This window comes from Bemisia tabaci, chromosome 3, assembly GCF_918797505.1.
Source record: "Bemisia tabaci chromosome 3, PGI_BMITA_v3".
Classification (NCBI taxonomy): domain Eukaryota; kingdom Metazoa; phylum Arthropoda; class Insecta; order Hemiptera; family Aleyrodidae; genus Bemisia; species Bemisia tabaci.
This window is the reverse complement of record NC_092795.1, coordinates 1228608-1252948: the sequence shown is the minus strand read 5'-3', so window position 1 is coordinate 1252948 and position 24341 is coordinate 1228608. Positions and strand designations below refer to the sequence as shown.

The window sequence follows — 24341 nt, the reverse complement described above, 5'->3', positions numbered from 1 at the left end:
TAACAATGTCGGACCCCCATACTGCCGTGCTAAGGAAAAATGCCGTATGAACATTCGAGAGTTGCCAAATTTCCTCCGAAAAAATGTTTATATCGAAGATAAATTATGAATATTTTCCTTTGAAAGTTTCAGATACTATCGATTAAATTGTGATTGAACTCTTGTAAAACATTGGTAGAAAAATATCCACAAGTTTTCCAGGAATTTCGAATTTTATCGAAGGAAATTTGGCAACACCTGGAGGCTCACACGGCATTTTTCCTTAGCACGGAAGCATGAAGCGGTGAATTCTCCGAGTCCGAGTCCGACCTCGGACACGAAAATTCGTGATTTTGGCGGGCGGATTGGCAAGGGCGGACGCGAGTCGCGAGTGTGTCGGATATGCCATGATGATGATGAACGACGCGGGAAGCGCCCACGACGCTTAAACAAACCGCGAAGCCGCCAGGAGGAGCGAGGGGAAGGGAGGGGAGGGGAGGGGCGAGTGTAAGCGCCCGGCTGTAATGAATGGATCAAGACGCGACTCCGGGAGTAAGTCCAACTTTGACGGTCCGCCCACGCCAAGGTACAGTCTACTGCAGGTAAGGACAAACGGGGTGCCCAAGTGGCAGCGCTGAGAATATAGGCCATCGAGTGACGTCGCAAGTCTTACCGTCTTTGCCGCCCAGTTCAAAATGAGCTTCTGGCAGATCTCGTAGTTTCTATAAGTATCAGACGAATTTAAAAAATTGATAAAACTCAAAATAACGGAAAACTGAACTAAGAACACTGAAAAATGACATGGAATTGACGAGACCCACTCTCAGAACTGAAAGAAAATAAGTTTTTAATATGGCGTCGCAGTCGTACCATTGGACACTGTCAAATCTAGGCGTTTCGACAATTTTCTAAAATTCCATTTGTCCACCTGTAATAGAGTGTACCTTGAAGTTTAACGGTCTGCCCACGCGGACGTCTCCTACCGCGAGATCCGCCGGGGTGCTCTCCAACTGGGTGACGAGTTCCTCAAAAGTCCGGGAAATCTGGGCAAATCCAGGGACTTCAGTCAAGGGGAAGTTAAGTCTTTTCAATGCAAAACCTTGGAAGTCTACTTTTGGAGCTCGCGACTAGAGTGCTTTGTTTACATTGGTCCACAACTAAGAGCGGCGGGGCTACAATGACAGCCAAAAAAACTCGCCTACCAATCGGCGAGCGGCATATTTTTTCTGTAGTAAAAGAATTGATGTAGCGATGATCTCCACATGTAAGTTCTCTAATAGTAACGACGTTCTCCAGAGCTCCTTCAGTTGGAAATGATACCCCGCAACACACCAGTGCTTGAATAGTGGTATTTCGTAAACAGGCAGCTTGGTCTACAACAACTACCCGACTTCCTCTTGACTCCTACGTTTCTAGTTTCTAAAAAAGGAGAGGTTATCATGAAAGCCTAAAACTCGCCGACCAATCAGAGAGCGGTTCTTTTTTGCCGTAGTAAAAAGATTGAGATCGTTTTTCAATTTTGCAAAAAGTCAAATAACCCCATTCGCACGTTGTAAGTTTGTCTCCTAGCGTAGAGTTGACATGAAATACAGGTAGAGGAAAAGTTTCATTTTTGAATAATTTTCTGAAGCTTTTTCGTCCATTCTTAAACATATTTGCATTTTTATTATATTTTTATACATTTACATATTTTTATTTCAAAATCCTTCTGAAGTCCTTAATTTTACCAACAAAACTCCATGAATTAGACCTTGATTTTTGTGTCGGAAACCTGTCACGAACCCGGTAGACACCCTATATTTGCACGGATTCTGAAAGAAATAACATTAGTAAGTCGGAGGGAAACAAATTCCAAAACTGGGGTTCTCTTCAGAGTAAATGAGGCAATGCTCACCGATACGCCGCCTTCCGATGCGCTCATAAATCACCCGTGAAAAAGTTTGAGCCGCTGTTTTTGGCCGAGCAACAGTGGCGCGGCGTGCTTCCGATATATCGATTGATCTGTCATTTAAACCTATGGAAAAAGATCGATAAAGAGAGTGTTCGCCACAAACACCTTAATAATCGATTCTTTGCCGTAGCTTCAAATGGGAAAATATCGATTAATCGATCATTCACGTCTTACCTTTGCTGAGCAATGAGAAAACGGCTCGTCGGACAAAAAGCTGCGCTAGAGAAATCGAAAACGCTTTATTTGACTCGTTGGGTTTGTGACGGGAGAGGGGGGGAGGAGGGGGTGTTTCCACCTCGTTTGGGCCCATTTTGACAGGGAACCGGGCTCGGGAACGACGCAGGGAGAAAGGTTAAATAATCGTTTTTCGATATCGATCGGGTGACGTGTAAAACCTTTGTTTTTATCACGCTACCCGCGGGTCCTGATCTCCGTAATAAAACCTTTGTAAGGTGGAATAGGAGGGACGCTCCAAGTTGGAAACTTTCTTCAAAAGAATCCGCTCAATGGCTCGAGAACTAGTTCTACGAAGCAGAGCATTTTCGGATAGAAAAGCACCCAAAAGATCGCTTGCGTTGCTGGATTCTCAGACTTTCCAAAGTGCACCTTTGCTCTCTACAAGTTCCCTTAGCATGGCGTGAAAAATTGCGCTTTCTCAACTCTCAGAATTGGAGCTTTGTCCCGGGAAAACTCAGCGTTTGTTTCACTGTTCGGTCTGGGTAATTGTGTTCTAACAACGAGGACATTGGCTCTGAACACACAGAATATTTGCCGAATGAGTATTTGTTGAAGTTGTGTCGCCAAACAACAATATACTAAAATAAATATTACAACCCGGCCGAGCTTCTCAGAAAATTGAGCTTTCGTTTGTTTAATCTGCGGACCGTGTGTTCGTTTATCTTTTAATGGATTCAATATTCGCCTCTCTAAACGAGCATTTTTATTATTATCTTTTCACCGACGTGGCAGACAAAAACTTTATTTTTACTTTTTACTGATGCGCCATTTGGTGTACCGATACTGAAAGATCGGAACCTAATTTGCGAGTTCCATTTTTATCACTCACCAAAAGCGCGTTAAAATTAACACCAACCATCCAACACGTTGAATCAGAAATCATGGTGACGTCTTGTGTTCAATTTTTGCTTATATATATTTGGAAATATGAGAACGAGGTATCAACAAGTATTTTTAACACAGATCAAATGGAAGTTACATTATACAAATGACATCATTCGTAATATTGTCGTTCGACCAACATTAATTTTAAACCTTTATATCTTGTTCAGGAGTTTATTTCCAGACACCCTGTGTGCTTAGTTTTCCTCATGCAGTTTTAAAGGGGAAATATCCTCATTTCTCTCACGAAAGAACGTAACTGCCTTATTTCAATGTCGCCAAATTGGCACGCGCAAATTGCCCTTTTACCCGGAGAATTTTGGGAATTTCTAATTGAAAATTTCACCGATTATTCCTGTGATTTCTCGTAAAAATCCCATTAGTTTTGGATAAAAATTGTACTGGTGCATTTTTGTAAAATAAATTAATTGTGTGAATTGATTCGGCAACCTTGGAATGAAGTGACGACGATATGTTGGGTAGTGCTCTAATTCATGTCTTGCCTAGAGGCCCATTATGTTCCGCGTATGATTTCATCCTCATTGGCGGATCCAGCAATTTGGCAACACCGACTTTTGCTCCATTTAAACCTATGTTAAATAATCGATTCTTGCCGGAGCACCTGGCCCCTCCAAGAATCGATACATTTTCATAGCTTTAAATGGAGATAACAATGTTGCCAATTTGCTGGATCCGCCAATGAAGATCTCATCCCGCGAAATTCCATTGATCGATAGTCAGATTCTACACCGAAATCACTCCCTGAGCGAGTGAGTTTTGGAAATCGGCAGGTCTTAGTTTTTTCGTATTTGCCCAGACCTCTTTTCCTCAGCGAGACTATTATTTTACGGTCATTTTTACATATATTCATGTCACATGTACTAGTATATAATCCCTCGTGTGGTATATAATCTTGACGCACTTCAGAATAATTCAAGTTTTTTCCCCAGTGAAAGTCTACAATCCGAAATCATTGTCTTATCAAAGTGGTGACGAAATTAAGAAGAGGTCCACTTAAACTCCCATCACAGAGTGCAGGAATCCGAGAGATAATCTCGCGATGTGGCAAACATGCGCTGACTGCCGAATGACAAATGAAGCTCGGTTAAGTATGTTCACTGAAACCGTGCAAGGAGAAATTGGAGTCTTATTAAAAATAAATACTTACGATGCCACAGAGCCCAGGTTGTGAGAATTTATCGCTTGTCACTTAGTATCTAAGGCGAGTTTCTTCCCTGAAATCGGGTTTCTCCTTTTATGCTATAATACAGTTTTTCTTCCTATCAGCAAAGCTTTAAGATGGAAGGGGAGGAAAAATGAGGAGATCCTTGTGATAAATTTGTTTTTGAAGTAGTGCAAGATGTGATTTTTGTTTTGATTTTGTAAATGCTCTCATAAGGGTCTAAATCTATATTTAAGATGGGGCTTGTGAGAAAGCTTATTTGTGACTGCTCGGGTACCAGAACCGCCTTGTCGAAAAACTCAAAATCGATATATTTATATTCTAAATTATGTTATTGATCATTCCGCTTATTTAGTTTAACGTAACCCAACCCAACTTAGATGATTATATCCCAACCATTTCTGCTTAAGGAACATTCAAAAATGACTGTCAGAACAGAACTTACGATAGGTTAAGGTTTGAGGCAACAAACCATAGTTTTTCGAAAAAATACGCTTTGCTTAAAGGCTTTGTAAATATTTAATTGGTAATGTTTGAATTGTTTAAGGCTTACAATTATAGGTTTAAATGAAACTTAACGCTTTCCTTTAGCACAAAATTCAACTGACTTCTCGTAAGTTACTATTTGGGGCTCAGGAGTGTTGTTTGTTGAGAACTCAAATTCTAGGCATATTTTATTGTCCAATTGAACAAGAATTGAGTATAGTTTCTTTAGAAAACGACCTTACTTCCAAACTCTTTAACACTCTCTGTTTTGCAGAGAAAACGGTTGCCGGGGTCGGCGCAGCTTTAATTTTTATTTTTTTAAAAATCTCATTTAGGGTTAAAATTGCCGGATTTCGTTCGTTCAGGACGAACGGAGCAAACATTTGGGCATAAATGTCTGTTAGCCTCTCCAAGACAGATTAACTACATGCGTTGAAAATGTTTTCAAATAATTACAAACTATTAACTCTAATCCGGTTTTTTTTTGTCGTTTTCAAACTGATTTAGTTTTTACCCTGACAAACGTACTCCGTGAATCTAGATCCTTCTTATTGTAGACTGTCATACGTATTCATGCAAAAACCTGTCTGAAAATTTAAGAATGTTATAGTCTTGTACCCCCCCCCCCCTCCCCAATACGCTAATATTAGTTTGTTTAAAATAAATTATTTTCCTTCAATTTTCATCTTCTCTCACAGGCCAATATGAAGATTTAGAATATTTTATATAGTTTCTAACAAATTTTTCTGATGCACTGAATTTCAAATGACACAAGTCCCAGTTGAGTTGATTATGAACGTGGCTTCAAATGGAGGAGCCGGCTGTCGAGACACGAGTCTTAGGAGATGACCGAAGCTAAGCCAAGCCTCACCCCTATGAGGTTGTCACAACAGATGAGATCTATCCTGGAGGATCGGTCGGTTGCCAAGTGGCTTCGCTTCAAATGGTAATGCCTCAATGCGTTCCTTGCTTCAATGCAATAAACCCTAATGGTTGTGAAAGGTATTTTCCGGAAAATTGTGAATATTTTTCTTCAAATGTTTCGGACAATTTTGTTTGCAATTTTCCCTAAAATATTTGAATTTTTCAAGAAACAAGATGCATAACTTTCATGAAAAATACATGTTTTAAAGGGGGATATTAGGCAACGCTCGAATGTTGATGCGGCGTTCTTCCTTAGCACGGCAGAATTGCGTCGTGCAGTCCATTGGCGCACGTTAACTCATCGTCGTTGAGAAAGGAGTAATTGCTAAGTTTCATAATGAGATTCAATTGTTAGTGAAAATTGTTGCTATTATGCCTCACAACCTCACAGGGAGAAAATAACAATACGCAGATTCGATTCATACAGGAAGGAGAATCCAAATTAGCTCAACCCATGAGTAAATCAATGGTTAAAGAGCGAAAGCACACACCTTTATTGCGGTGTTTTAAAATTCCTGCTCCTAATTCATGTTTTCAAAGAGGAACAAGATAACTTTGTAGCTTGACATTTATCAATACCACCCACTCATACCTTCCAGTGCAAAAAGAGGTTAGGAACTGAGTGGTAAAGATCAAAATATACATGGTATCCTATGGGGACTGCTGAAACGAGTAAGTGTTCAAAATGAAAATTGCGGGCAAAAAATTTCACAACTTTAATTTTAAACGCGCACTTGAAAATGAAGGACTTAAAAGCATTAAAATTGTTTAAAAGAAACATACAACTTTACATAACTGGAAGCTGGCCCAGGTGAGAAAGTCTGACTATAATTATGATTTGAATGCTTGATTTACTTAAATTTCCCACGATACTCTCATTCAAGACATTTAATTACTATAATGAACACTTACCTCTACACAGAACGAGTATTTCCAAAAAAATTACTTGCGTCTTGGCATTGGACTTTTTTTGGCATTTTTTTTACTGAGAATACCTAACCTCCGAGCTTATTTTTTGGCGGTGAAATGTATGGGTAGGTGGTATTGCATTTATACAGAATTTTCTGTTAACGGGAAAAAGAATCAAATGAAGTTTTCAAGAAATTACGTTGACTAATTTGCCAAGAAAACATTAAGTATGACAGGAAATCTGCAACGTCGCAACTGGAGATACGTGGTTTCGGATATTGGCCATCGGAATATGGGTGTCTCCGGTTTTTACACTGTTCTTATTCGTGTCGAAGCCATCAGAGATATTGTAGAAATCAAGAGCAGCAGCAGGCTGAAGCAGGTTGTGCTTTTCCTCCCATGTAAAATCGGAAGTGACACTAAACCACGCATATTTTTCTCGGCTCCTTTGTCTTTTCTGAATTAACATGCATGCGATCATTCATGGGGAAAGGAGCTCTTTTGCCGAAAAAGTCAACATCAAGACGCAATACTCAAGAGTATTTTAAGAAAATATTGAAATATACCCAAAAATGCCAAACCACCATCCTATCGAATCAAAAGTGGTAGGCTATATTGCGATTTTATGGCCTCTGACAGGACAAAAATGGACTGAATCGACCGCATTTTATTCTGAGCTATACTGCCGTGCTAAGGAAGAACGCCGTATAAACATTGGAGGGTTGCCAAATTTCCTTCGACAAAATGTTTATTTTTGCGGAAGGTTATGAAAATTTTTCCTTGAAATTTTCAGGAACTCCAGGTAAAATTGCGAACAAAACTATCTGAAAATTTGGAAGGAAAATATTCATAAGTTTACCAGGAAATTCGTATTTTATCAAAGGAATTTTGGCAACACCTGAGGTTCATACGGCGTTCTTCCTTAGCACGGCAGTATACTCGAGTGGGTTATTATCGAAATCGAAAGTTGGGACTATCCGGTTCTGCTTGAAAAAACTCTCCCCTGAAAAACTTAAACCTGAAGCACGCATTAAGGACGATTTTTTCTTCGTACGTTTAAAAATGTGGTCATTCCTCTTCAATATTCTACAACATTCTGGTTGTAAATAAATTATTTTTACTTACTTATTGTGTACTTTTATTAGTACAGCTGTGCCTAAGGTAGCAATGCTAAACTACGATGTAACTGCAGTTAATTCGTTCGAAACAGACTATGGCGGAAAAATACGGTGGGCTCGTCATGAAATTTGGCAAAGCGTGTTGGCGGGTCATTTCTCACTTGTTGTCACGCGGCTAAATCTCTCCGCTCCATTCCGCAGCTGTCGCCAGTCTCTTTGAGCTTTTTCGCCCTTTTCCGTTTCTCCTCCCCTACCCCCCTCCCCCCCTCGCTCACAACCAAAGCCCAAGGTGGATGGAGGTAGGGCCTAACTAGATGGGTAAGAGAAATGCGGGGTTTATCGCTCAAACTCTGCGGCCCCAAAAAATCGTGCTTCTCGGCTAAATTGAGACCATTTCAAATGCACTCGGAGTCAAAAGCACGCTGAACGCTGTTAGGACGGGCAAACGACGTCATTTCGAAATGAGGAACTCAAATCTGACCCATCCGTAAAAGCATCTATCCGTATACTGTCATGTCAAGGCAAACGCCGTAAGAACATTCGAATTTTGCCCAATTTCTCTTGGTAAAAGGTTTGTTTGAGGGGAGTTTTGAATATTTTCTTTTTGAAAATTTCAGACAATACGGATCTGGTTGCGAATAAAATTTTCTGAAAAATTACAATAAAAATTTTCTCTAATTTCTTTGAAAATTTATGTTTTATCGAAAGAAAGTGAGCAACGGCTGAAGGCTCATATGACGTTCTTCCTTAGCACTTTAGTATAGAAAAACTAATGGCACATACGTTGATCCTGAACTGAGCCAGAAATTGAGGCTTCTGATTGCAAAATGACTGGTCAGAGAGTTTGAGGCTGTGGAGCCCTCGGGCCCAATGTAGCAAACAAGAACGCGAAAGTTCCTGACATGCTGAAAATTTCAATTTTCAACTTCTTTAAGATAGAAATATTTAAGAAATTATTTTAGTTAGTCGTCTGATCAATATTAGCGCATATTAGCGCCTACAAGAGTGCTGGAATACTTCACGCATCGCGCCAAACATAGTGCTGTTGGTGATCAGCACGGAACGCATATTAGCGCCTATAAGAGTGCTGGAATACTTCACGCATTGCGCCTAACACGTTTCGGTCGCTGGTCGGCGCAAAAAGCTCTCTGTGATGTCTTAATTTTCGTTCTGTCTGGAGACCGCGTAACCGACTTCATAAGTCGTACCACAAACTTTTCAAAAGTTAACAATTAAGGCTCCTTTCCGTGGAACGTGACAACGTTTCAAAGCGCAGCATGGCAATGTCTGTGACGCTGCATTTCGAGAGCGAACCTCAGTTTGGTAGCAACTTCGAACTTTGACAGAAAGCTTGAAATCTGTCGTCGGCTCGAACGGAACTTTAGGCACAGCTCTTGTCATCGAAGCTTTTTATCGCATTGTCGTTGTTAACATGGTTCTTCGTCGCACAAAGGGTCAAGGGATCTTGCCCCGTGGCCACCGTGGGCTTTCGGAGATTAGCACTCGCCTTTTGTTGATTGATGGGTGACGTGTTGTGCAATCTATTTGGCAAATTAGACCTACTTCAGACCAGTGGTGATTCTTGAAATTTGGCAACACTGTTTTTCCGCCGTTCGAATCCCTTAAAAATATCGATTTAATCGATTATAATATCGATATAAAATCGATTGTTTCACATACATTTAAATGTAGGAAAAGCATATTAAAATAAATCCCCCGCGTTTCACTTCATTCTTTATTTAATGAAAGGCGTTAAGTCGCCGTTTAATCGGACAATTTTGATACGTTAAGGGTTAAATCTTAAAGTAACTTTTTCTCAAAAACTGAATCGTCCTTGGATTTGAGCGTCAAACAGTCGTTAATCCATGATGTAACTTGATATTTTGAAGGTTTTTTTGTACCAAAACGTTTTTTTTTCCACCAAGCTATCGCTCTGAGTATGTGACGATTTTATATAGAAATTTGTCAACCTAGTGGAAAGGATCGATGGTGGAAGAGGATATCTTCTGACATGGAAAATAGGATTCCGCATTTTATCGTGGATCGAATGGAGGAAAATAATGGAAGTTATAATTAAAAACTCACCGATTCATCCGATCCGCTTAGAATCTGCTCCCTGCGTTGTAGCCGAGCGTTTTTTTCCGTCTCATCGCTGGACCTAACGACCTGGCTCCTGCGAACAATGCAAGTGGAAATTGCTGTCAGACTGGACAACTGGCATAGGCTCTCATTATGTGTGTCGCGCCGTCCTTTAAACGCTCTCCCGTCTCTTGTATTGTAACAATTTCTAAAAAAAAAATCTGGACGCCTTTCGGAAATTTGTTTTAAAAATAATGATCATTAATATACATTTGAACGTTTTTCTGCCAAACGAAACCATGTGCACTATGACGGCAGCCCTGTTATGCATGTATTCTTATGGGTCTCAGGGCTCATGTCTTAATGCACATAGTTCCGTTTGGCAGAAATACGTCCATTTGTGACCGTACCCGTGAAAAGGGCCTTTACTGCCGTGCTAAGGAAGAATGCCGTAGGAACATTCGAGAGTTGCCAAATGTCCTTTGGTAAAATGTTTATTCATGAGGAAAAATTATGAAATTTCCTCCAATGAAATGTTTATTTTAAAGGCGAGTAATGAAATTTTCTCTCAAAATTTCCAGATAATTCAAATCTACTTGCGAATGAAATTATTCAAATAATGCGAGGGAAAATATTCGCAAATTTCACTACAAATTCGTATTTTATCTACGGAAATTCGGCAAATCCAGAAGGTTCATACGACGTTTCTCCGCAGTAGTGAAGGGGCAATGACGCCCCCCTCCCCCCCCCCGGACTCCACGCATCATAGAACACCGTAAATTATCATTAAAGAGGCATTTAAAAATGGCAACTTGGCGGCCTAATCCCTATTTCCGGACAGGCTGGCGGCATAATTAGCGGTTACAACGAGTAGAGGAACTGGGGAAAAATCCACATGTATCCTTTCACGTGTCCCCCCTCCCTCCCTCCCTCTCCCCCAACTATTGCGTCATGCCCCCCCCCCCCTCACTCATCCAATTTACGGTGCCATAACCGCACGACGGGGGGACGTAGCTGCCGGGGATTATGCCGTGATTAAGCCGAGCGTGGCGCTGTGTTTATCAATTTACGTGTGTCCCGTCCGATGCCAAATCGTTTGAGGGGCGCCCCATCCCTTTTTTATTTAAGAGGGATTTTCCAGCGAGCTGGCAACCTCCGCGTGCCAGCATTCCTTTGTCGGCTGCAGGGATGTCGGCTACAGCCGAAGGGAATGCATTTTGCAAGGCGTTCGCGAAAGCGGGAGACAGGGCGAACCGCGGGAGTCTCGAGAAAAATCCGCACCCTCTCGTGTGAGGGATTTTCACGGATCCGACTGGAAATTTTCCTCTCGCTTGATTTCTCGCTGTCGTGCTCACTTTCACAGGGTGACATGTTCTCAAGGGTAGCCCAAGTCCGGACAAACAGAAAGGTTTGGCAATTTCTGGCCAAAAGCGTCGAATTCACTGCAAAAATTTTAAGTTTGTTTTGGGTTTGTGACAACTTGGTTCACCCTCTCTTCTTGCCAAAAGAGCTAAAATCCTTGATTCCTGAAATCGATCATAAAAATGGAAAAAGTGTATATTGATGCTCATAGCAACAGACGAGCTTAATCTTTCTCCCCTCCTGCGAGCCGTGCAATTCAACACTTTCCAAAACTCGCGCGTTGAGTGAATTACGCCCGTTTGTCAACCAAGTGACAGGATGACGTAGGATAGAAGAGAAATAGGTACAAATTAAGTTCTCAGTTTGCCCCGTTTATTCTGGACCGCTCCGAATTTTTACGACGGCTCTTTTCATTGAAAAATAGCGTGCCTTATCTTCTTTTCGTCGCGCGAATGATGATTTACGGTTTTGTTGCCTGTTCGCGGGTCACGAAAACAGAGCGTAGAGAGAAGCGTTCTCAAGGCAGCGCTGGCGCTGCCTCACTAAGGAAGAACGCCCAAGCGATGGACAAAGAAGACGAAGTAAAATTGGAGCGATCCTATTGGTTGAAACGGGTGGAAACCGGTCGTTTTAACAATTAATCATAAGTAATAATACTATCGCGAAACATTTGGCAACATCAGAGTCAACGGCGTTCATACTCAGCAGGTCGTCCGCCCAATTCTTCATTCATTTCGGTGATACAATTATTTTAACTCCTATGTAACCACTCGGTATCTCGCGTATTTGAAGGCGTTTTTTCCTGTGCGGTTGTGACTCGTCGACTGGAATCCTACTCAACTGCGACGCCCGTCAGCTCCCCGAAAGACAGGTTGGCTCGAAGAAATTTGCAACTTTCCTTACAATTTGATCGAATACACGTTACGATTTGATCAAATACACGCAATTCGATTAAATTCACGCTGAAAACTCAAAGTTTCCATAGAATCTAAAAATCTAGATAAAATACCCATAAGTATACATCAAATACCTGCGTATTTATCCAATTCATTAGTCCTCGTCAACAAGATATAATCTGGAAACTCGAGTTTTTCTTTTTTTTTTAAATATATTTTTCATTTTTATTTTTACATTTTTGTCAAATTCGATTGAATGCAAACATGCAATGAGTAGGATCTCAAGGAGATTGAATGCGCAAGAAGTACGCGAGGCCAAAATCGCTTCCCATCTCTCGTACATCATGAAATGATGCAGAATGCACCGTCTGTGATGCACAATGCACCGTCTGTGATGCAAGTGCTCAGCCGTTGCGCTTACCCTCATATTGTTTACTATTTAAATACGCTTTGCGCAGATGTTTGGTAAACAAGCCGATTTGGAGTTGACTCTGGGGGTATACCATTCAACACGTGGATTTACAGTCAACGAGAAGGTATAATGAGTGTTTTGCCTTCCTCCCGAGTGGGACCGTATTAAACTCTCCCTAAAAGCAAGCCTCGCATTTGCCAAGAGTGCTTCAGGCTTTTTATTTGCGCTCTGTTCTAATAACCTTATTCCCTTAATTGTTTGTTTTTGTAATTTTTCTCGTGGAATTGTTTAATTAATAAAATCCAAATGCTTGCGAGAACCGGCGTTGGAGCTACAAAAACGCTTATTTCGTCTGCACTGTTTCAAAATCTCCGATTCCGTTTTATTTTATCAATAGAGTCAAACCAACGTTATTGCTTGTAATTTTCATAAATCATCTCTCTCACACACAGAGAAACTTAGGGTAGTTTTCAAAAGATGATGTTTAGTTTTTTCCATTCCAAAAAATTATGACAGCGGGAAGTCTTCAGCGAATCACGCGTTTATGCAGTTCCATCGTCGTAATTTTTTGTTGTAGAGCATGCACTTATGGAACATGAGACGAGGTACGAAATGAAACATTCTTGTACACGTTTCTGCTTCAAAATTTCATGTAAAACAGAATTTACCCAAAGAAAATTACGGACATTAACTCTCAACCAAGATATTAACGTTTTTATCCAGCATTTGTTTCGGAATTTGCTTCTCCTGCTTACGTGAAAAACCAGTCTGTTTGAATCAAATCGCGGTTTGCAGCGATTTTAGCAGGTTTCTTGACAAGCAGTGCTATTTCCCCATTCTGTGGGGGGTTATTGTGCCTCCCCTCCCCCTTGTCACTCCCGTGTAAACAACGAGTAATACCTGAGCCGAAGAGTTGATATTAAGGTTGTCACATTTGCATACTGCAAAGACTGCGACGGTGGCATTTAGCGTGCGATTTAACTTGAATTATATATTTTAGGAGCGGGGAGATTGAATTGAGGCATCGGAAAATGTTCATTTCTTTGCTTTGCCAAGAGGTACTAATAGTAATTTTCGTTTTACAATTCGTGTTTTACGTGACTTTTTGATAAGAAAGCATACACAGGGTTGCCGCAGTCAGGGAATACCGGGAAAACCGGAAAATGTCAGGGAATTGTAGGAAGGCCGGGAACATGAAGTAAGTGTCGGGGAAAAATTGTTGAGTCACTTTTATTTGCTTTCCAGAATGGGTTTGGTAATTCGAACAACAGGTTCTGCGTGAAAACTATTTCAAATTAAGTCTTTGAAATCATGTGCGGCGTATCCATAATTTTCAGGGAATTTTACCAAAATGTGTTAGGGAAATCTGGGACTTGTCAGGGGACTTCATTTTGTCAATTGGACGTATTTCTGTCAAACGGAACTAAGCGCCATAGGGGGAGGAAGGTAGAGGGGGGCTTTGATTGGCGGCGGAACCAGGCGTCGGGCTCATTCCGTCCTATACTCGCAATGCTTTTCCATGGCGCTTAGTTCCGTTTGACAGAAATACGTCCAATTCTGTGGCAACCCTGGTATCGGTCCATGACTAGAGGAGGAAAATGTTTATGTAGACGGAATCAACACATGACTCGGGCGGAGCACGTAAAACTTGAATACTTGAGAGAAACGATATTCGACGCAAGTTTGATCCTTGTTTCATCCTCTTATTAAATTCTAGGGGTACTTTAAAGATTCCCGCTCGGTAGGCGAGTCCCGAACTCCGGAGCCGCGGAGTTGGGAAAAGTTGAGCGAGAAGTTGGAGATTGATAAGTAGATTCCAGGCGTCGGATTAATTTTTGCGACTCGCCATCCCCATCCCGAGCCCGAGCAAAACTCCATCACGAGGAGGACGTGGATTTTGGCACGGATTTTCCCACCGAGAAACCCGGAGAGGATCCCAATAACTTCCGAGTCACCGTTTAAATTACGTTCGCTTTCCGTCTGGCTGCACATGCGACCTCCTTTATTGACTAACGAAGGTTCCCCGTCTCCCGACTCGGGTTTTTATCTGTCTTCGTAAATTTCGTCCGCTCTCCGCGAGGCAGCCAGCGCCGAATCTCCAGCCGGAATTGTCGTTCCAGAGAAGAATCCGAGTTTATGCGTGGTCCGACCCAGCAATCGATGTTTCCCCATTTGAAGCTCTGGTAAAGAATCGATTATTATGTTTATCGATCCTTTTCTAGAGTTAAAATGACAGATCCATCGATACATCGCCACGCCGCCGGCCGACCAGGAAGCATGCTCCAAAGAGTAACATCGTTGAGAAGGAGATTAACAGTAATGCCCGCTCGCCGAAGACTTACGAGATGAACTTACGATTAAGAGCTAATGACAGTTCTCATACTGAAAAACCGAACGCTACGATCCGAGATGGTGACAGGGACGTCGGGTCCTTAAATCTCAGCAATGTCCTTTCGAGCTCTTTGTATATTATATTTCGGGGCTGTACTCATAGTTGTTCCTTACATAGCTCCTTTCCTGAAAGGGTACGGTTAATTTGTGATTAAGGGAGGGTCTAGAGATCCTTAACGCACAGGGTGACACAGACCACCCGAATCAGGTTTTTTTGCAGTTATTTTAGGTCGGTTGAAGTCGGAAACTGCGCGGACCAATCGAGAATTCACCGTAAGGATTGCAAATTTGCAAGTCCGCCAGGCTCCCCTTGGGGAGTTAAAGGGGGTCGTGACTTAAACTTTAGGTTCTCATTTAAGTATTGAACTTTCCATGAAATTTGATACAGAACATTGGCGGGAGATGTCATCCTACTTATTTTTCTGTGTATCTGTACGGGGTTATTTTATGAATGTGCGAGAGAGAAATGTATACTGGTGAATGGTCTACGTGGTGTTTTTGAAAGGAACTCAGCGTTTTAGAAAAATGCTCATAAAATCGGCTGCGTTAGTGCGCCTTCAATTTCATCGAATACCGTGCAAGACCTGGGTGCCGCAATAGTTGCACGAAGCGCCGTGACGGATTTCAAGCAGCCTACTTGCCTGGATCATGGTGCATTTCATTGAGCGTGCCCCTACGATTTTTAAACTTTTAACGTTCGAGCCTCTAGAAATTATATTCTAAGTGTCGTGATAACGGTACAATACAATCTTCTATTCGCTCATTGGTTGGATCCATGGATGCATGAAAAAAGAAAACAAATAAAACTGTTTCCGTCGGAAAATTTCTTCACAGGCTCAAGGATTTCCTCACGGAGTCGAAGCTTGCAAGCGTAAGCATTTTTTGCACCTCTGACAAATGGATTGCATTTCGCAAAAAGGAACCAGGAGAATCGCCGTGTTGCCAAGATTGTGGAACTTCACCCTTCCCATAAGACTACTGTAATCGTGCAAAAATATGACATTTACATGGACATTTTTGTTTTAAATTTACAGGTTTTAGCGTGTAAAATAGAAAATTTTTATAAATGATCAGGTTTTTCTTCCAAGCCAAAAGAAGTTACACAATCTTAGCAACATTGCAATGCTCTTGGTTCCTTGTTGCAAAATGCAATCCAAATGTGTAATGTGATGAAATCAAATCCTTAAATACGTGAACGAACCTTCATTTTTACTGAGAAATAGATTAAGTTGGGTGTTTAGTCGAATCAAACTGGATTCCGTTCTGTACGAAAGCAAATTTTCATCCGAGCTTAAGTAGGTAGGATATTAAATTACGGAGCTGATCAAAGGAACGACTATAAACGGCTCTAAAATTGGCTACAAACATAGAAACATGCTTATACGAGGCCATTAAAAGTCTTTGCTTTATGCGCTTTTCACGGGGAGGGAGGCGGTGAAGGGGGGTTGTAAAACTCGGAACTAAACCTTCTCCTGCCTTGTCGAGCTCTCACGTCTTTGCGACTCGCATTAAGCTCTTCAAAGTTTATTGAATAATTTTAACGGCTACGTGCTTTGGAGTCAAGTGTCGAAAGAGTCCCGACGCCCGTCCACTCGTAGTTAATTTCCTCGGCAGTTCGCAAAGGCGCATGCCCGTGCCGCACGCTCTAAATCATTACCTTTCCGACTAATTTTCTATTAGTTCATTGTCATTGAGAAAATAAGTTCCATCCTATGAACCGCAAGTGAACGGTGTTTTAATCGCCAAAATTTAGGTTTCGTGGATAACATGATGTACTTGATCTATTGGATAATTGGACGTATTTATGCTAAAAGGAACTAAGTTCCACGCAAACCCTATGCACATAGTTTCTTTTGGCATAAATACGTCCCATTGACCGCCAGACACGGTAGGAATTTCAGCATTCTAAAAATGACTGACATTAACAGTAATGGTGTCCGGATCGGAACGGAAATAATTAACTAGGAGAATTTGGAATTCGTCAGAGAATGAAAAGTTACAGAGAAAGTCAGAGAAAAATCAAGGAAACCGTTCCAGAAACTTCAAGTTCGTTCTTTTACCGCTTTAAAACTAATTTTCTCCCTATTTTATCTTCATTTCTTCACAATTTCTTTCAGAGCTGTTGCGCGAGTTTTGAATTTCAACAACTTTGCAATCTTGCCCGAAATCAAATATGATTATCCGATGTTGATTAACATGAACAAAGACAATTAGACTGCATCTTGCAATTTGGAACTGTAAATTCTAACCCGGTTTGACAACAGCGTATGTGCCATTAGTTTCCCTATGCACATAAGTGTTTTCCCAGAAGAGCCTGAATTTTTAGTTCCAAATTGCAAAATGCAGTCCAATTCTACCAGAAGCAAAAGAATTTTCATTTTTACATACATAAAAGCCGCTTTTACAGGGCTAGTTGGACGCTTTGCGACACCACCCATTTTCATTTTTAACGAATTTTTATCAACATCAGCAGACAGTCATATTTGTTTTAGACCAAGACCACAAAGTTTTTGAAATTAAAATCTCACACCAGGAACAGTAAGCCGCGATTCAGTCATTGGGTCGGAGAAAGCCTCCCTATCTACGTTTCACCTTACCTTGTCCTGAACCTGGAGCACAGTTATTAGATCCGAAAACACGCTTACATGTAGCAAATAGTGCGGCCGATGCACAAGGATATATTGCCGTGCTAAGGAAGAACGCCGTATGAACATTCGAGAGTTGCCAAATTTCCTTCGATAAAATTTTCATTTTTGAGGAACGTTATGGATATTTTTCCTTAAAATTTTCAAGAACTCTAGTTGAAATTTCGAACAAAATTGTCTAAAAAATTGGAAGGAAAATATTCGTAAGTTTACGGGGAAATATGTGTTTTATCAAAGGCAATTTGGCATCGTCTGAAGGCTCATACGGCGTTTTTCCTCAGCACGGCAGTATACCTACGGTGCGTGATATGAGCCCTAGCTTGCTTGGTAAGAAAGCGTCGCATCATTTTTGGGACAGCCTATACCTAAAGTGGGGGTTTTCGTGTTTCGTCGCACCGAGCGCGAGCGTCCGGGCGTCTGCACGATACTCGGCAACATGGAACATAATCAAATTTTCGTAGCGCCCAAGTAACCCTCTGAGTTGGGACCTGTGATGCCGAGACGCCCAAAATCTTTGATCTCGCAACAGACGTCTGCGAGGAAAATTATTTTCGCCCCGAATTTCGGCGGTCGCCCTTCATTTTCGGCAAGATAGATTCCTCCCTCATGTTGAAGTTGAAGTATCTCGCAAACGTCGCCTTCATCCTCCAATGGGCCTCTTGCAAACTGTTGCTAGAGCAAAACCAAGAATTGTTTCTTATAGGATAATGCCTCAAAAATCACGATGAGCGCATTGGCAAAGTCTGAAATGCACTCATAACTTCACAATCTGCGTAAGAAATTTGCGTTTTTTTGAGCTTCCCGCTTCAAAAACGATACTAAGGCACAGGTGAACATTTTGTTAGAGGAGTCGTTCCATCGTGGGCAATATTCATCATGGCCGATACTTCCGCAGTTCCGCGCGTAATTCGAGGAGAGTTCAAGGTCAGGTGTTATCTCGTCCCATCACACGTGTTTCGGCGGATTGCCGTCGGCCATGATGAATACTGCCAACGATGGAACGACTCCTCTAACAAGATGTTCACCTGTGCCGTAGTATCGTTTTTGAAGCGGGAAGCTCCAAAAACCGCAAATTTCTTACGCAAATTGTGAAGTTATGAGTGCATTTCAGACTTTGCCGATGCGCTCATCGTGATTGTTGAGGCATTATCTATAAGAAACAACTCTTAGTTTTCCTCTAGCAAAAGTTTGCAACAGGCCCAATCTGCCGTGCTAAAGAAGAACGCCGTATGAACATTCGAGAATTGCCAAATTTCCTTCAATAAAATGTTTCTTTCTGAGGAAAGATGTGAATATATTTTACTGAAATTTCCAGGGATTTTAAGTGAAATTGCGAACAACATTATCAGAAAAATTGGAAGGAAAATATTCATATGTTTACCAGGAAATAAGTGTTTTATCAAAGGAAATTTGGCAACGCTTGAAAGTTCCAACGGCGTTTTGCCTTAACACGGCAGAATTCTCACTACAAGATTTCCTCGCCAAGCTTCGCCTCGGGAAAATAAAAGTGAGCATTGGCGGATCCAGCAAATTGGTAACATTGCCTTTTCTCGGTTTAAACCTACGGAAGTGTATCGATTCTTTAAGGGGGTAGGTGCTCCGACCACAATCGATTATTTTGTATAGGTTTAAATGGAGGCAATTCGATATGAATATTACTACATTTTGCATAAATGAAGTACTATAACAAATAGTGACTTATCTACGAAAACATCTATTTGCACAGGGAGACCAGTGGTGCCTTATGCTGTTTCTGAAAGGAGCCAGGAAAAGTACTTCCTTATCGTGAGATGTAGTCCAATTTCTTTGCGAGGGATAGTAGAGCAGAGATGCTGAGGTATGACAATGATTACCCTCAAGTTCCAACATCAAGTACCATAAACTGCCTCGTCACACGGTCAGATGAGCCCGAAGACTCGAGAAACCCTAAAAGAGGAATTATTCCCCGAAGCAATGAAATCGCGCCATAATTTTACACACCATCATAAACATCCACGAAATTAGACGCTCTCAGACGGGCAGGTTCCCGAGCAGCGCGTGTAAAATTCATTTTTATCGCGCTTTCTATTTTCTTTCACTCGACCGGAACACACTTTCATTATTCGCCGCTTAAACTGTGGCGCTCAGACAGGAGTGCCCGTAAAATGAAAAGTAGTCCCGCCCTGAAAAACCCCGTAAAGGCCTCCTTTTGTCTTCTGCTGTGCTTATCTTAATGTTGTATTCAAGTTGCCCCCCCCCCCTCCTCTCGGCCCCTAAGTTTCATCCGAATCGTTCCACCCTTGGTTGATACGCCGTTGAAAATATTAACCCAGGACATATACTCATTACTCAGGGTCTTCTTCCCTCATTCCCTCCTCCAACTGGGTGCAGTGGTGATTCTTGAAAGTTGGCAACACCGTTTTTCTTCCATTTGAATGTATGTAAAACAATCGATTCTTGCCAAGGAATGATTATTTTTAATCGATATTTTTAATTATTGAAATAGAGGACAAACAGTGTTGCCAACCTGCAAAATTATCCATAACCGGGAGGCACCCCATTATACAAAAATTGAAGCAAGGCGGCTTACGGAGAGTGATCATTCGTCCAAAACCGAAAAATTATGGAAATTGCCTCGTGGACTGTTTTATATAGTCAAGATGATAAATGAAAATTTTAGGAGTCAGTAAGCCATATTAAAGGAACTGAATCAACATTGGGGTCAAAACTGGGTCAAAGTCTCCACCGGAAGTCATTTCTCTTATTCGAAATAAGTCGATTTCAACGGTCTACCAGTTTCAACCCCAGAATGCAAATATTTGTGCTCAATGGTCATCCGTGTTGTAGAAACAGATATTGAAGGCTCTCTAAAATTTTAACGCATTTGTGCTTACTGAGATGTTTGGACCAGAATCAGTCTAACCACTTTGTGCGTTGCCTAATTTCCTCTCGTGTTTTATTTATTTTTTTCCCGCATGAACACTGAACAAAATTCTTTGAATTTTTATGGGGTATACTTTATAATGTAAGGAATATTCAAAGGGTGTTTCAAAACTGTGTGTTCTTTACTTTTTAGAGATCCAAATGAATTATAAGAGAAAATCGTGCAACGTTAAAGCATAATTAGGCTCATTTGGGTTAACTCCGTCCGATCGAACGTCGTTTTGTAATGAGAAACTACTATTTCTGGTTTATTTTAGAAAAAATGTGTGCGCCATACGTTTATCAAAGCAGATAACAGTTTTTATGGATGAACCAGAAAAAGTAGTTAAATTCCTTGATGCAAAATGCAGCTCAATCGGATATATTTATGCTAAAGGGAGGTATGTTGCACGTAAACCCTTTGTAAATATTTTTCCTTTTAGCATGAATACGTCCCGTTAAGAGTCAATATGGCAGTTTTGTTAGTCCTCGGTTCTAAATTTTATGTAATCTTTGATAGTCTAGCTCAGGAAACTCAGCCGCGCTGAGTTCTTAAAATGTTCAATCCCATACACATCTATAAAAAACGTTAGAAGAACGAAGATCTCGCAAAGCAATTTGCAAGCGAGAAATTAGCGTTCATAACCCTCATTAGAGTCAACCGGTTCTTACTTCAGTTTTGTTCCCACGGGCGTTTTCGTGGAATTTGTTGCGGTAACGAGTCACCCAATTAATTACTGCAATGAGCTGTCTCATTTGTCGCTGGATGCAACAAATTGTTCTACGAATTGCTGCGAGTAATTTTAGAACTTCATCGCAAAATCTTGAGGGAAAAAGAAAGCGGAAAGGATTAGGATGCAGGACACCCAAGTTGTTACTAAGTTCGCTGCCACTATTAGTTTTCAGGAATTTCGATTATATTAAAGCCTCGTCTCTCGTCGTAAGCTAGGTCCGCGAGAATTTGCCATATTAACAAGGCAGAGTTGCCACAGTCACGGAATACCGGGAAAACCGAGAAATGTCAGGGAATTTTAAAAAGTCAGGAAACCTAGAAATGTCACGGAAAATGACGAATATGTCGATGAAAAAATGGTCAAGTCACTTTTATTTCCTCTCTAGATGAAGTTCGACGTTTCAAACAACAAATTTTGCCTGAAAACTATTTAAAATCACGTCTTTTTAAGCATCTGGTATACCCTCCATTGGACGTATTTCTGTTAAACAGAACCAAGCGCCAAATTGAGTTCCTTTTGAGGATTTTAGAATCTCGGATAGCGAGTTCTGTCAAACGGAACTAAGCGCCGCGGATCGCGTTCCGCAACACCCGCCAATCCGAGCCTCTCCCTCCCTTCCTCCCCCTATATGGCGCTTAGTTCCGTTTGATAGAAATATGTAAAGGAATTTCACCAGAATGTGCCAGAGAAAGAAGGAAAATATCATGGAATTTCATTTTCTAAATTCTATGGCTATCCTGACCAGGTCTACGAGAATAATTAAAGCTGGAGAATTGTTTAAGCGCCTTCATGTTTACGTTTATGCAACCTGGGAATCCGTGGAGCAGTAATAGTTGCATGAATGTCACGCTAACGAGCACGGTCGGTCGTTACGTGATAGTACCAATCGAAAGTCTTTTTACGGTGAAACGTAAATAGTGGTACTTAAGATAAGTCTCTTCGGTGGTCGTTTGCGCAACGATTCAGGAGAATCGCTCAACACCCAATCCAAACAGTGGAATCACCTATCACTGTAGTATTGAGTATTTTGACGCGTTCAACTAATTCCAGCCTGACTGTGTTATATTTCGCTTATTTCTCGCTCATTATAATTTTTTCCCCTCAAAAATTAAGTCTCGTAGTAGGTTATTGTGCATATGAGCCACGAAGCGCCACTGAGGGTCGGACTGCGGAGCGATCGGGGGCGTAACCCTCAGCAAAATTAAAGTCAAAATATTCCAATGGTCTCTCCCATGATATGAGAGAAACGGGCGCAATGAACCGTAAAATGGTTAAATTTTACCTTTCAAAATATTTAAGTTGACGCGACGACGGTAGCTCGTGAGCTCTTTGCCGAGGCAAGTCCAACATTTGCTCCTTTTGAAATTTGTATTCTTCTTATTAAATTGTTTTCAAATCTAGTTTTTTACAGTTTAATTAATCATTTAAGTAAATGCTTAAGAGAAGATCCCTTGTAAAGTTCAGCTCGTGAGAAATTGATCTCAAATATTTGATTTTGTTCTCTCGTTTTTTGTTGTTTTCCATCTCCCGACGATACGCAGACCCAAAAAGGAAAGAGAAAGAAGAAGGAAAGACACATTTGGCAATAATTAATTAGGAAATTGACTCAAAATTCATATTGGATGCTTCAAAAAATTAAAAAAATTTGTAGGGGAGGCCCCCAGACCCCCTTAAGCAGCCTCCCCCGCAATTTTGAGTAAAAGCGATGCAATGCGGAACTATCGGTGACCATGTCCGAGTTGGCGATTGCACCATCCACCAGCGTTGACGTCAAAAACATGGCGAGTCAGGAGCCAGCAAATTACGGCTTGCAGGCCAGCTTTCCGTGAGCCGGAGTCAATTTCCCCGGACGCCTCCCCCCCCCCCCCCCTCGCTCTAGGCTTCGTTTAATTAGCCCCACCGCTCCGTCCACCGTGTTTACAATGTCATGCCTTCATAAACCGCCTTGTTTGTTTACACTCTTGGCACATCCACTCCCCCCCTCCCCCTTCGTCGCGGTCGAGGTGATCGTCCCGGGGTCGATGTATCGCATCCATCAGTCCAATCCCTCGGTAAACGTAGATCGTAATCGATAGTGGTTCCATGTATCGTTTGCTTCAAAACAATAGAACATAACCTCAAACAAAAAATTTAGGATTAGGAAAAGCTGAAAATTCCTAACAATTTCACTTTCCTTTACCACCTTACACTCATTAAAATCAAAAACGTATCACTAGAAACCCGTACCCTTAGATTACTCAATTGACTTTTAAGGCTATGTTTACATATTGAACCCATCGATATCGATACAATCGCACGTATTTGATGGATCGAATACGATCCATTGAGACTTAGGGTCGTAGACATTGTCGTTGCTGATGCAGCTCCTTTTCATACTGCCGTGCTAAGGAAAAACGCCGTATGAACATGCAGGAGTTGCCAAATTTCCCTTGATGAAACATGTATTTTTGACGCAATTTAATCATATTTTCCCTGGGAATTTTTAGATATTTTATATTAAATTGTATACGAAATTGTCTGAAAATTTGGGCGAAAAACTATTTACAATTATCCCAGTAAATTCAGTTTTTATCGAAGGAAATTCGGCAACGTCTAAATGCTCATACGGCGTTCTTCCTTAGCACGGCAGAACAGGCCCCCCATAGCTTACACTTCAATTGAGGGAGGATCAAGGGGATCCGTCCAAGGCATCATGAAATACATAGGAGGGCGAACATTTAACATAGGGGACATTTCAGGATGAAAAAAGTCGACAAGTCAAGTTTATTATTTCCCCTGGAAGTTTTATTTTCCTAATCCTGGGCGATTTCTGGGATCCAAAAACGTAGGAACCATAGTGCCGGGATGCGGGACGGTCGTGAGTTTGGGAACAATCAAACGGTAAAATATTACAAAAAAGAAAAAAAAAAAAAATCATGTGGTATTTAAACAGGGTGTCGAGCATCAGGATTTTCCCGATTTTCCTAATTATCAGGATTTAGCAGTCAAAACTCAGGAAAAATCAGGATTTCCCAAAATGAAAAAAACTAGACACCCTGTTAAGGAATGTTGTGCTCATTTTGACGTGAAACTCCTCGTTTGCCCGAAATTCCGGGCTCATCGATGCGATAGATCGTAAGCCAGTTGGATGAAATAGGATTCCAGGATGAGGAGGGATCCCCTTCGAGGAGATTAGACATGCTCCAGTCTGACACCAGAGCGCGCGCACTCCCCAGGGACGTCACACTCTCATCTCTGGTGAACTTTCGGACC

The 24341-nt window shown here is 41.3% G+C and overlaps 2 protein-coding genes across 5 annotated transcripts in view; one reads left to right on the top strand and one right to left on the bottom strand.

The window, feature by feature from the left end:
- Positions 1-24341, top strand: part of LOC109038577 (uncharacterized) — a 353696-nt gene that overhangs the window by 119598 nt on the left and 209757 nt on the right. The window lies entirely within an intron of this gene.
- The window catches only part of LOC109038578 (uncharacterized), a 287471-nt gene that overhangs the window by 85362 nt on the left and 177768 nt on the right, over positions 1-24341 (bottom strand). Inside the window, 1 exon segment of the mRNA XM_019053677.2 lies at positions 9755-9842. The gene's annotated coding sequence lies outside the window, so the exon portion shown is untranslated.